Source organism: Mirounga angustirostris, unplaced genomic scaffold (genome assembly GCF_029215605.1).
Source record: "Mirounga angustirostris isolate CCGP_5_RB_7025 unplaced genomic scaffold, mMirAng1.0.hap1 SCAF_9, whole genome shotgun sequence".
In the NCBI taxonomy this organism is placed as follows: domain Eukaryota; kingdom Metazoa; phylum Chordata; class Mammalia; order Carnivora; family Phocidae; genus Mirounga; species Mirounga angustirostris.
In genome coordinates, this window is record NW_026991717.1 from 131661309 (window position 1) to 131675793 (window position 14485).

A 14485-nucleotide genomic window follows, 5' to 3' on the forward strand; every position below is an offset into this window, starting at 1 on the left:
TTACTGAAGACCACGATTTTCAAACAGGATTCCATGAAACTGATTCATCAAAGATGCTTCAGGAAGGTCCTCAAACTTTTGAATTCCAATCTCTGTTTTTTTTTTAATTGAGATATTACTGACACATAACATATTAGTTTTAGGTGTACAGCGTAATGATTCCATATTCAAATTCCTATTTTGAGATATACTTTAGACTATTTTTTTAAATTAAGATGTTTTAGAGATTTTATTTATCTATTTATTTTAAGTAGTCTCTACACTCAACATGGGGTTTGAACTCACGACCCCGAGATCAAGAGTCACATGCTCCACCGACTGAGCCAACCAAGGCACCCCTTTTTCAAACTATTTTAAAATTGTAATAAGAAGAACGCACTTATGAACGGGTTGCGGGCTAAATTTCAAGATGGTAGAGAGCATTGAGTTTTGTTTCAGGCTGACAGATTTTCATCCAGACTGAAGAAGTAAGTGTCTCCTTCCATCTCTGTTTCATAAAAGAAAATCTTCATTCATCTAGAGAAGAGTTGCAAGAGGAACTATTTTGTTTAACAGCTTTTTTGGAGTTATAATTCACATACTGTACAATTCACCCATTTAAAGTTTGAGTTGTTTTTTTTTTAATAGTTGTACTTTGTAACTGCTTATCTTGGTGAATCAGATTCTCTTGAGACTGTACAAAGAAAATGCAATAGGGGCACCTGGGTGATGCAGTCAGTTAAACATCTGACTCTTGGTTTAGGCTCAGGTTGTGATTGCAGGGTCATGAGATGGAGCCCCACATTGGGCTCCACACTGAGCATGAAGTCTACTTGAGATTCTCTCTCCTCTGCCCCTCCCACGTATGCTCTCTCTCTCTAAAATAAATAAATAAATATTTTTTAAAAAAAGAAATGCAGGGGCACCTGGGTGGCTCAGTTGTTAAGCATCTGCCTTCAGCTCAGGTCATGATCCCAGGGTCCTGGGATCGAGCCCCACATCGGGCTCCCTGCTCCGCAGGAAGCCTGCTTCTCCCTCTCCCACTCCCCCTGCTTGTGTTCCCTCTCTCACTGTGTCTCTCTCTGTCAGATAAATAAATTTTAAAAATCTTTAAAAAAAAAAAAGAATGATAATAAAGTAAAATGAGGATGCTGTGGGGTGATGCCCACAAGTGCCCATAATATCGGTTTTCAAATTTTTATGTTCAAGTGAACCAAAATATTTCTTTGGCTGTCTTTCTAAGTAATTACATAAATTTGGATGTAGAAAATTGTTTCATACTAACTAAAAACCTTCATTTATCTGCTTTATATGTTGAGGTTGCACATAAGAGTTAGATTGAAGAGATTTAATTTGACAAATATTGAGTTTGTGCCACACACCGGGCCTCATTTCAAGCTCTGGGATTCAACCATGAACAAACAGACATCAGGCCCTGCTCTCACAAAGCTTAGATTCTAGTGTAGTAACTGGAGAGAAATAAACAGGAGGATGCATCAGATGGTGAGAAGTGCTAGGAAAAACGAAAGCAGGCCGCAAGGCGTCAGGAGCATGGGGAGGGAGAGGGCGGGTGGAAGACAGGGAACAGGCCAGTGAGGGGTCATCCAAGTGCAGGAGCCGACCCTGTCTTTATATGAAATTTTGGTATTTTGCTCATCATGGATTTTTTTGTATTAATTTTGATTTTTTTTTTTTTTTTTCAAATCAGTACTTTTGGTTACTGAGTTCTTTGGTGCCCTCTTAAACTTCACACCCCGGTTTCAGCCCCAGAAGCAGGGTCTGTGTAGATGTGATCAGGGTCACGACAGGAGGGCTAAGATGCCTGGCTAAGTCTTCAGACTTTACTTGTGGTCTTTGGAAAGGGCACTGGAGGGTCAGAAGCAAATAGATGATGTGACCAAAAATACCACCTGGGGGCTATTGGTCTGCAAGCCAGCTGGAGAAAGAGTGGAAATGCCCAGAGCACCAGAACCAGTCGGGGAAACGTACTGTGAATTAGGAACAGTAGGCAGTGAAAAGGAAGCCTGGTGGCCCCATGCCCTTTGTGTGTCTTTGCCTGCCCCTAAACCACCCCCAGAAGTCAAGCAACTGAGCAGACACAATGAATGCCAGGCTCTTGCCTCTTTCTGTGTTTAATATGGTCGATTTGTGCAAAACAGGAAGTTCTGCTGTGACAATGGCATTGTTTGTGGCTGAGAAATGTACTTTCGAAAACTCTAAAAACCATCGGTCCCTTGCGCTGTAGGTCAGCCGTGCTTATGGAACCTCCTGTTGGGTGGGCCCCTTTCCAACAGGGGCCACGATTTCCCCCTGCTCTGCCAGGAATCAACTCAAGAGCTGCTCTGTTCCTAAGACGGGGGACGGGACTGCTTAAGCCTTTTAGGAATTCCTAGCCACATGGGGCCCTGGCACCGCAAAGGAGAGGGGCTGGCTGTGGGCCAGCCGGGCCCTGTGAAGGCAGGGAGATTTACAGGGAGGTCACAGGAAACCCTCCCCCGCCTCAGGCTTTGGTCCTACATACACCGTTCAATCCGAGGTAGTGAGGTAGTGGTAGCAGGCTGGGGAAACTCAGAGGTAAGGTAATTCCTGGAAACAGAGGTAGACAGGAATGTGCCGTGGGCCCCAAGCTGGAGTCGGGACGCCAGTCCCTTCAGCAGGAACTTCTGGCCCCTGTTCAGTGGAATTGGAATTCCTGGCTCTGATTCACTCTGGTGGACTGCCTGGGACTTCTCTGGTCATTGTCTAAAATGACTTTTTTTTACTAGGCCAGGATGACGTTCTTTTGCAGAGTAGTCTTTTGGAATCAGGGTCCAGTTGGAAACCCGACTCTGTGGCTTCCTGGCTGTGTAACCTTGTGCAGGTTGTTTGACCTCTCTGAGCCTCAGTTCCTTCATGGAGTTTACAGGACAAAACCCAGCAATAGTCAAATCCCTGCTCTGCCACGTGATGTCCATAGGACCGTGGGCCAGACACTTAGCCCTTTGGAGCTTCGGTGTTCTCATCGTTGACAGGGGCATAACTATAGTGTCCACTCCAGAGCATAGTTGTCAGGATCAAAAGAGACAAACCCCTAAACAAGATAGAACGTGGCAAATAGTAAGAACTCAATAGACGCTTACTGTAATTACTGCTATGGTTGGAAATGGTAGCTATTAGAACATAACTTTGGAATAAAGTGCAATAAACACGGGAGCAAGTTGAACTTCAGGACCCCAGTGAAATCCTTCAGAACTCTCCTCTGGCTCCGGTCGACTGACTCAGTCAAGAACTGATGGAGCATCTACTATGTGCCAGTCACTTTGTTAGGAACAGGGGACCTGGCAGCTAACCAAACAGGCACACTTCCCACTCTCATGCGGCCTAATGTCTGGTGGGAGAATCAGACAATCAAATAATTTTATAAATTTAGAGTTAGTTCCCTAAAGTGAATTGAAGGAAAAATCTGGCAGTTATGAAAACTTATAATAGAAGGTGCCGGGGACACTTCTGGAGGAAGTACAGGTTGATTTGAGATCTGCAGATGAAGAAAGTGATGAAGTCTGCCCTATGTTCCTCCCTGGACCTGCAGGGGCCCTGACGCCTGGAGGTCTTCGCACCTCCACTCCTCTATACTCTGGGGGCCCCCTCCGCCAGGTGTAAGGTGCAGATTGTAATACTCAGGGATCGCCCTCCCTGCTTTCCCTTCGGGAGTTCGGGCAGACTAAAGATCAGAGTAACAGGTGCGCTTTGCAGAAAGGGGAAGTTGTATGATGCCCGAGAAGGCAGACTCGCAGCTGGAGACCCGGCCTGGATGGGAGAGAGCCAGCACCCAGCATCCAAGCCCTTCCCGGCTACCCCTGCAGACTCAGCAGACGGGGACTTGCATGTTTCCTGCCTACCCCACATTTCCCGGGCTGATGTAAAACGAGCGAAACGAGGCCAAGGGGTGCTGGCTATGGACGGAGGGTGTGTTGTTTCTCCTCGAGGTCTCCATGGTGCCAGGACAAGACATGGACTTTGATCTCCCTTCAGCAGTTGGCAGAAACCTCAGTTCTCACCGGAGGCCAGATCCACTTTTGAGGACTGATCCCTCAGCCCCACCACTGTCAGGAGCAGCCACTTCTGGAAGCTTCGCATCTAATTCAGGCTGGGAAAAGCATCTCGAATTCCTATTTCTGTCACCCACTCAATCCCTTCCATGGCCTTCCCTTTTCTTAACTTTGGAATAGTTTCAATTACCTGGCATACAATAGTCACCTGGGTTTAATTTTTTTTTTTTTTTTTTTTGAGAGGGACTCATTTTAGCCAAGCAATCGCCAACAATAGCTTGATTATACTCCTAAATTCTTTCGACACAAGCACTGTTTCTTCTCCAAAGCATGCTCTGACACTATCGGAACATTATACTGGTTCCCTGCCCTAGCAGTTTTGCCGGATCTCACCCACTGAAGAAACCAACTGTAAATATTTGACATTCCTCGCACCTCTGGAAGTCCCCGCAGTCTGACCTTCTGGGGCTCTCCATTTCAGCTTTAAAGCCTCAAAGAAGAATGGAAAGAAAAGGCCGGAGTGTGTTCCAGGCCCTAAAGCTCTGCCTCTTTATAAATAGTCACCGCTTGAGGGATGCGTGTTAGTTCGGGTGTCGCTGTAGCTTAGGTTTCTAATAAAGCCTTTTGTGTGTGTTTGGTCAAATACAGACACGTAGAATTTACCATTTTCACCATGTTTAAGTGTACGATTCTGTGGTGTTGAGTACATTCACAGTGTCATGCAGCCTCCAGCACTGTCCATTTCCAGAACTTTGTCATCATCCCAAACAGACGCTCTGTACCCATTAAACAGTAACTCCCCATTCTCTGCTCCTCCGGCCCCTGGTAGGCACTCATCTATTCTCTGACTCTACGAATTTGACTCTTCTAAGCACCTCATATAAGTAGAATCAGATAATACTTGTCCTTTGGCGTCTGACTTCTTCCACTTAGCGTGATGTCTTCAAGGTTCATCCGTGTTGTGGCACGTAAAGACTTTCATCCTTTTTTAGACCATTGTGTGTCTTTCTCCCACGTGTTGTTTATCCATTCATCTGTTGATGGACACTTGGGTTATTTCCATCTTTGGGCTAGTGTCTAATAAAGTTTAACATAATACATGGGATTTGGCTCCTCTGTGACTTAAGACCAATGTAACAACTACTTTTACTTCAGTTTATCCTCTAGAAACAGGATGTCAATCAGAGCAACTTCCCACACCAGGGCTCTGCAGGCAAAGTCGGGGCGAGGGACGGTGAAGGAGGAGTATCTGTGGTCACTGTGGACCTCGGCAGAGCTACACGGGAGGGTCTGGCTGGTCAGAGCTGGCACCCTGGTTGGGTGGGATTGCTCAACATGGGGTTTCTGCTTCTATAATACAAGAGAACTTTCATTCATTCATTCATTCAATTAGTTCAACCCATTCATTCTATTGTTCTCTCACTCATTCATTCCAATATTATTTAATACAGTCATGAGCTCAGACTGCCCTGAGCTTCCATCCACTAGAGGCAGAAAGACAAGCAAATCGACACTGACGAAGCCTAAAGGTAAGGGTTTCAGGAGAAGAAGCATGGTGCGCTGTGGGAACCCAGAGGAGGCACCTCTCCTGTATTTGGGAGCCAGGAAAGGCTGTCTGGAGGAAGTTCCCACCTGTGTCAAGTCCCTGGGGAAGGGAAGAATTTAGCCAGTGGAGCAGAGGATGGAAAGGGTGAACCAGGCCCAGGAGGGGAACACGAGGGCCCAGAGATGAAAGGGAGGACCAGCAGTTGGCTTACGTGTGTGTGACTTGTGTTTTGAGGTGGGGGTGCAGAGACTCATGGGAGGTGGGAGGTGAAGCCACAGGTGTGGGCAGGGACCATTTGGTGAGGGAACTCGGGTGGCGTTTAGGCTTCATCCTGGGGCAAAAGAGAAGTCGGATGGCTTTGAAGCAGGAGAAGAAGCATGCCCTGTTCTACCCTTGAGGGAGCCAACATCTACTGAGCACTTTCTGAGGGCTGGGTGCTGCTTACTTCAGTTAACCCTCACAACAGCTGACCAGGGTGGGTGATGAGGTCCAGAGAGAAACTTCCCAAGGCCCCCAAACGGGCCTGGCAGGATGCTGATACAACCATCACTTCTGCTATTCAGGGTGGTCTGTGGAACAGAGACCATTGTATCTCCTGGGAGCTGGCTGGAAATGCAGAACCTTGGCCCTGTACCTTCTGGATCAAACCCTGTCTTTTAACAGGGTCCGCAAGGGGTTCCTGAGCACGCTGAGGTCTGAGAAGCACTAGGGTGATTCCCAAGACTCAGTGCACATTAGAATCTCCCGGACAGTGCTCCAGCTCTACTCCTGGATGAATTATATCAGAATTTCTGGGGCTGCCACTCAGGCATCAGGACTTTTCAATGTTTCCCCAAATCCCTTGCATTCTGTGTCCCCCTTTCCAGGGAGGGCAGGCTGACTCCTGCAGGAAGGACCAGGCACCCAGCCACTGGAGACTCTGCAGCTTTAAGAACTGGAGCTGGCTGCCTGCCCAGGAGGCCACAGGAGGCCGCCCTGCCATTGCATGGGCCACGTGAGAACGGGCTGCGGGCTGCCACAGTCAGCGCTGGGGCTGGCCTGGGCTTGCAGACCTGAGCCCCACGAACAGCCCCAGCGGCGGTGGCGCAGGCGAGCCGAAGAAAAGGGACCTTTATGCCTTTTGGGGGGAAGCACACATTCTGCGAGGCCATGGAAACAAAGAGAGGAACTGTTTCTAGCCCTAATCCCAACATCTCAAACCAACAGTAAGTCAGGAGGGCACAGAACACGGCACAGCCCCTCCCGTGCCCCAGGACAGCACACAGCCCACCCCACCTGCAGCCGTGGAGCGTGGAGCCCTTTCTCCACGGGGGGCCTCTGGAAGTCAGGGCTCAGCTCCCGACAGGGACTACCTGACAACACCTCAGGTGTGGGTGGCGTTTCTCCACTCTGTCCCAACTCCTGCAGGGGCCTTGCAGTCCACGCCACTGCCCCCAGAATGCTGAGGTCTTGTGAGAGCAGAGAAAGTAAAACAGAAACCTGTCAGTGTAACTGTTGGTCTTGGGGCCGCCAGCTTGCCTGGGAAGAGGCAACGAAGCTGAGGGCCGCAGCGGGGGTGGCCGAGGGGGCTGTGGCCGGCACCGGCAGTTGGCCTGCAAAGTTTCTCGGGCACCCGAGGGCCTTTTGAGGAGGGAAAGGTGGAGGGGGGGGGCAGCAACCAGATCATCACCTCCACCTTGCCTGGAGACAGAGAACTGTGAATCCCATTCCAGGCTCTCTCCAGGTCATGAGTGGGCTTGTCTCCGTCTCCATGGGGGACCACCACCAACTTAGCACATGCAGTGACTCGCTTGGGACCCATGTGTCACCAAACGCTAAAGGCAAAGCCTTGTGACTTTGGGGTGTCTCTTCTCTCATGTTATCTGTGCCTCCCTGCCCACCTCCTTCATTACGGACAGTTGAGAGCTAACTATAATCCGCCTTACTTCCTGAGACTGCGTGCAAAAATTATCATGCGTTGGGGGCGGGTAGCAGGTTGAGATTACGTTGGCAGAAAGGAGAGGTTGGCATTGATTGGCACGCAGAGGAGGGAAGCTACTGTGTGTCTTCAAGATCACTGGGTACATGCCAAAAGGAAGGGAAGGGGAGGTTTAAGAGTAGGGAGCAAAGAGAAAGCTGGCTTTACCAGCGGGTGGAGTGAAGATGAGGAAGAAGGAAGAGGAAGGTGGCCTGAGGTGAGGGGCAGGGCAGGGTGGGGTTAGCAGAGAGAACGCTGAACTGTGGCTTGTCCAAAATGATGATGAAGCATCTGAAGGAGCCAGATATGACATCCGGCGGCAGGGCTAGATCCCAGAGATCAATTGCTGGCCCCTGAAGTGTTTTATTTATTTATTAATTTGAGCATCTTTGGAAAATGGGGAGACTTCACGTATGACTCTGAAAGGCCTGGACGCCAGGCTTACACGGCGGTCCCCACTCACACGCAAGCATTTTGCCTGCCCCACCCCACTCCGCAACCTCTGTACCTGCCCAGTTCCCATGGGCATTGCAACTTGCTGTTACTCCTGGTCTTGATGATAATGATTTTCTTCCATCGAGCCTTCTATTGAGTGTGTGTGTGTGAGCCGGTGTGTGTGCGTGTGCGCGTGTGCGTGCCAGGCACACAGGTGTGCTCTCTTTCGATGAATTTCAATTAATCTCTCCCCTTTTCGGTTGAGGGTGACAGATGCACAAAACCAGACATACCCCTCTCCTTAACAGATTCCACAGCCTTTCCAGGCGATCTGCCAAATTGCTAGATGACATTTGCATTAAAAAAATTGAGTGCATTTTCCTATTTTGATTTTAAGTATTTCCCAGCCTGCGTTAAGGCGCTATTTCACGTATGCCACACTTAATAGCTTTGAAAGCATTTCTTAAACATAGTGGATTCATTTTCTCCTTCTAGCAGTTCTGTGAGATCGATAGTTTGGGTCCCCTTCCTGTGCTCTCTTGGAGAAAACAGGCAGCAGAGAAACCAAATGACTTGCCTTGGTCCTGCAGTAATTTTGAAGAAAAGTTAGTAAGAGTAAGCTGTGTCCTTTACACTGCATGGAACTGTAAAACATTCTGCTTTGAAAAGCATAGTGACTAAGGGTAGGATTTCCATCCAGAGTGCTGGTTTGACCACTGGTTAGGCCACTCAGTAGCTGTGCATCTTCAGACAAAGAACTGAATCTCCCAGTGCCTCCTTCTGTAAAATGGGGATAACAGCCCTTATCTAGGGAGCATTGTGTGGATTAAATGAGACAACATATGCAGAGTATCTAGAACAGTGCCTGGTACGCTGTAAGGTTTTGATAAATATCACCATCAGTACTCAAACTACTAGTATCTGTACCTGTGGGAAACATTCTGTATGACTTAGGGCACAGGCTAAGTTGTAACAAAAAGACCCCAAAATACATTGGCTCCAGAAGGATAGAAGTGTATTTCTCTTTCATTCACTGGCCAGGAGTTAGATGGTCGGTGCAAGACAGGGAAACAACTCTGCTCCACAGGGTCATTCAGGAACCCAGGTTCCTTGAACTGTGTTCCTTCCCACCCCCTAGGGGCCTAGGGTATCCCCCTCTTCTGCATAGCTGTAGCTGCTCAAACACGTCCACCTTCTGCTCCTCCTACAGGCAAACAGCCCCCTTCTCGATGCTGTGACTCAGAAGCTGCTCAGGCCCATCTGCTCAGATCGCTCATTGACCAGAACTCGGGGAAACTGAGCTGCAGGTGAGTCTGGGAAATGTAGTCTGTAGCTGGGCCAACTAAATACACCCAACTAACACGCAGGAGTTCTCTTACTAAAAGGAAGAAAGGGACGGCAGAAATTGGGAACAGGTCATGGTCGTGGGGCCATACCGTCCCAGATGTGCACCTTGGACCTGAATCTGGAGGGGTTAGTGCCTGCTCAGGCTGCCGGTTTCTCAGCCCATCTGAGCTCTACTTCTTATTGGATGCCTGATTTACTCTTGGATTTCTTCTTTAGCAAAATCCAGGGACAGCTCTGGGCTCCATGTTTCAGATAAACACCTCTGGTGGTGGCATAGTTATTTCCTGTGGGCTCACCAGACTGACTATCCATTGGGTTGGGCAGCCTGTCCCCTTATCACCCACACCTCCTAGCAAGGGGGCATTGGCTCTGTTTGTTTTCTTCCGGATCTTTTGACAACTTCCCCAACCTGCAATGTAAATTCCATCCTCCAGAGGTGTGATCTTGAGTCCGGGGTGGCTGATTAAGGAAACGTCCCTGCTCCTTCCATTCTCCTGGAGTCCATCCTTGCATGTGTTGAAGAGGGAACCTTCTCCCCACCTCATCAAAGATCACCTATGAGCCCACAGGCGTGTAATAAAGAAATCAAGCCACATATTTGGTGAGTGATTTCTCAGCCAAGTGGTCCTGCAGCTCTGCGGTCTTAGAGTTCAACCTCCATGGTGGATTTCTGAAAGCACTAAGTTAAATAACAACTGGCTCAATGAAAGGAAGTGTAGATCAACATTCCATTCTTATCATTGCAAGTAACTAAGGTTGGATGGGCCACAAAAGGGAATACCAATTGTCTGGGGGAGCTTACTCCAGGGACAGAGAAGGTACTTTGATGTATACTGCCTAACAGATGAAGAGGGAAATATGGATTTGTTGAGGGCCTGCCATGTGCCAAGCACCTGCTCAAGGCAGAAGTCAGAGCCCTGAGTAACAAAACAGGCACCTGATGGAGTCTATAGCCTAGCAGGGGTGCTCTGCATTAACCATCTCATTTAATCCTTGTACAATGCACAAAGCATGTATATTTCATATTTTGTGGACCAAAAATGTGAGCTCAGAGAAGGAAATGGTAGGGACGGTTTTAACCCCATGTCTGCCTGATTCTAAAATTCCTGCTCTTTCCATTTTTATTTCATCTGCCTCCAGACACTGTCTTTGTTGAAGAGGGACTCTAGCCTATACACAGACGTGACCTGGCCCCTTGTGCTAAACACCTGAACCAGTGACAGCTATTAACTGAGGGCTTGGCTTCACTTGACTGTGGTGGTTGGGTTTTCGCTCTAACCCACATCTCTCTCTCTCTCATCCCTGTTGCCCGCTTATCCTTCTGTGTGCACCCATCCCTGCTCCTTCCTGGGGCTCTGATTGCTAGAGGAGGATTGTCCACCACATCATCTGGACCATTAGAGTCCTGGGTTCCCAAGGCTGCCAGGAAACTTTTCCAAGTGTTCCTAGACCCTCCCCTGTCCCATTTGGTCATTGGTGTCTCCTCCTGACTATTCCTCTTCCATCAACCCCTGTTTGAACCTCCATTTCATTGTCTGTCATTATCATGATGGAGGATCCATCCTGTCCACTGATAAAACTGAACAAAATTTAGGGCTGAAGAAATTTTTAAAGTCCTCCCTGGCCGTGCCCCAGTGTGTCTCCTACTCTGCTTCTCCACTCCTCCCATACCAGGGAAGACGTGTGCTCCTGCCCATGGCTGATGTTCTCTGTGTGCTGCAGACTCCCTCCCACCTCCCTTGGAGGCCCCCTTCAGCCACTGTGTTCTCTTGCTCACATCGTCAGCCTCTTGTCTACTGACATTCTCATCAGTCTCTCCAGTCTGAACAGTACTCTCTTCTTGATCCCATATTTCTGTCTAACTTCTCCCTTTAGTTTCCCTTTCTCTCTCCCTTCACAGCCAAGCTTCTTGAAAGAATTGTCTACCCTGGCTGTCGACACTGCCCACCTGCACATTCAGTCCTCCATCACCCATTGTGATCTGGTGTATGTTCCCATGATCAAATGCCCAGACTGATGTCATAAAAGACAGCCATTCTCCAGGTCCAGCTGGTGTTTTTCTTCCCTGAGGTGACTCTATCTTTCTAGAATGTTGGTACTATTGCACACCCCCACATTTTGAGCCCCTCTCTCTAGGTGAGAGGTACCTAGCTAGCAGGTGTCTCTGCTCTCTAGGTTTCCACTTTACTTTGCTGGACATTGTTTTCCATCTCCTTATGGTCTCCTTATGGAGACCTCCTTTTCCACTCATTCCCTGAATGTCCCCTGGGCCTCTGTGTCTCACCCACTGCTCTTCTCGCCCTCTCCCTTGGTGTCTTTGGTGTCCTCCCCACTCTCCCTCTTGACATCTGGTCCTGAATGTCCCATTTCTCATGGACAGCTGCTGTGGCTGTCCCCAGGCTTCTCCCACTTAGCATTCTAAAGCCAGACTCCTTATCAGGCTCTTCCAAGACTTACCCACCTTCTAATGTCCCTTATTTTCAGGAATGGTACCACTACCCCAGCTGCCCATGCCAGAACAAAGGGATCTAGTCATTATCTTGGAATCCCACTTCTCATTGCATCTTTTGCTTTCAATCAGGTATCATATTCCGGTGAATCTAGCTCTTCCAACTCCTGTAATCCCCCCTTCCCCCTCATTCCCCTACCGTTGGGGAAAGCTTTTATTGCTTCTCACCCAGCTGTGGCAAAGGACCCTTGAGGGACTGCCTCTACTTCTGTCCTCCATTGGAGTACCACCATAGGTATTCTTCTAATGCCGTTGGCTCAGGGCATCCTCCTGATCTTCAGTGCTCCCAAATATCTCCGATAAAGTTCATGTGCCTTTAGTTAATCACATGACCCTTCCTGAGTAATTCCTTGCCTACCTTTCCAGCCCCTCTCCATCTTGACTCCAAGTGTGCCCACCACTCAGCGGGCTGCGCGTTCATGCCTCGGGACATGCCTTTACCAGCAGGGCCTTCTTCTACCTCCCTCCTGGGGCTAATTTCCGGTTGTCTGTCAAAACTCAGCTCAGGCAGCATCACGTAGACCGTGACTGCCTGGCACTGCTCTCCCAATTTCACTCACCAATTTCCCCATCAGCAGCTCCAGGGCTGAAGCACGTTGTCGGCACATAGAAGGTGCTCTACAGAAGGTAAAGGAATGGACTATTTTTTCAGAAACTTCTCTCACTCAGGAAGCCTGAGGCATCAGGTTAAGGTCCATTGTAAAACTCTCCAGGGTGTATCGGGTTTTTTTTTTAAATGGAAGCACGGTTTGGCCTTGACAATCAGACATTTAGAAGCTGCACAGCCAGTCAGCTGAGGGCCGAGCTAATTCACCCCCAAGGAGCTAAGCAAAAGGAAGAAGGACTGCTGTCCCTCCTCCCCTCTCCGTCTTTCCTCTGGGCTGTCAGAATACATGGTATTTTTGCATTTGCCCTGGGGTTCTTTATTCTCTGGGGTTTCTGAATTCCTTCAATTATGGCATTTGGCCTAGGGGGCTGACAGTTCAGCGGGATTCAAGGCTTCGGGTAGGAAACAGGGTCTGTGGGGGTAGCTGCTTGTGAATTCGTGGTGGATTGGACTTTCTGTGAGCAGTGCCCTCCCCCAGCCAGGAGCACGGAAGGCTCAGAGAAAGCCTCGGTGGAAGGTGATGCTGCCCAGGCCAGGGAAAGCCTGTGCTCCTGAAACCACTGTTGGCATCTCGCTCGGATTTTGTGGTTCAGTAGAAGCAAATCCTCACGTTTTACAGACGCTTTCATTGTTATGATGCGATTTTACCTCCGTACTTGAACTTTACTTGCCGCCAAATCTGTTCTCTGGAATGGCCGGGATTCTGTCTGTGAATCACCTCAGCACTTCAGATAAGGCACTGGCTGGCTGTCCAGCTGTGTGGACCAGGACCGGTCCAACGGCCCAGACCATGAGAGCCAGAGAGGCCAGGAGCCTCGTCCCTGTCACCAGAGGAGACCTCTACTTCTGCTGCTCCCCCCCAAGTCTGGGCTCCCCGTGGCTGAGGAGATTGGCTGGGATCAGATACATCACAGAATGTGCAGATCAGGACCCAGGGTTTGCAAGTGACAGTCCCAACTTATGACTTATGCAAGAAAGATGAATTTACTGGCTGAAAAGGCCCAGAGGGAGATCTGTATTTAGCTATGCTTGTTTGTAGGGTCAGGGATAGTATCATCAAACCATGCCTCTCCCTTCATACCCCTTGGCTCTGCTTCCTTCTCAGCTGCCTCCTTTCTCGGGCCAGCCCCTTCTATGGAGGGACAGAAATTGTCCTTGCATCTAGTGATTTCAGGGCAAGAAACTCTTCTTTCCCAACAGCTACACAAATTCAAAAGGTAACGTCGATTGCCTATTTATTCTGGGTCGTGTGACTATCTGAGTCTGTTTGGGCTGCTAAAACAAAAATACCCCAGACGGGGGGCTTAAACAACACACATTTATTTCTCACAGTTCTGAAGGCTGGGAAGTTCAAGATCAAGGTGTGGGCAGATTTGGTGTCTGGATAGAGCCCACTTCCTGGCTGACCTCACAAGGCAGAAGGGGAAAGGAAGCTCTGTGGGGTCTCTTCTATAAAAGCACTAATCCCATTCATGAGGGCTCTACCCTCATGATGATGTCATCACCTCCCAGAGGCCCATCTTCTGATACCATCACACTGGGGGCTAGGATTCCAATATATGAATTTTGGGGACAGATAAATAGTCCATTGCAGTGACCATCCCCAAACCAACCAACGTGATCTTGGGGGATGGGGTATTTTGATTGGTCACCTGGGTCTGAGAGAGAGATTGACAGCCCCACCAGGGAAGGGACAGTCAAAATGTCTGGGCATGTATGAGTTTCTCAGGGCTGCCACAATAAATTACCACAATTTGGTGGCTAAAAACAACAGAAATGTATTATTTCACAGTTCGGGAGGGCAGACGTTTGAAAGCAAGGTGTCAGCAGGGCCGCATTCCCTGCCAAGACTCTAGGGAATAAATCCTTCCTTGCCTCATCCAGCTTCTCTGGCCCCAGGCAGTCCTCAGCGTTGCTGGTTTACAACTGTTTGATCCCAGTCTCTGCCTCCACCATCCTGTGGTGGCTCCTTCTGTGTTTCTCTTGTTCTGTGTCTCGTCCTCCTATAAAGACACTCATCATTAAATTCAGGATCCACTTGATTAATCCATAATGATCTCATCTTGAGATCTTTCAC

General features: G+C 48.8%; 1 protein-coding gene across 1 annotated transcript in view; it reads left to right on the forward strand.

Annotated features, from left to right (window-relative positions):
• Positions 1 to 6554: 6554 nt before the first annotated feature.
• Positions 6555 to 14485, forward strand: part of DGLUCY (D-glutamate cyclase) — a 72051-nt gene continuing 64120 nt past the window's right edge. The window contains 3 exon segments of the mRNA XM_054513944.2: positions 6555 to 6758; positions 9156 to 9252; positions 9727 to 9893. The gene's annotated coding sequence lies outside the window, so the exon portion shown is untranslated.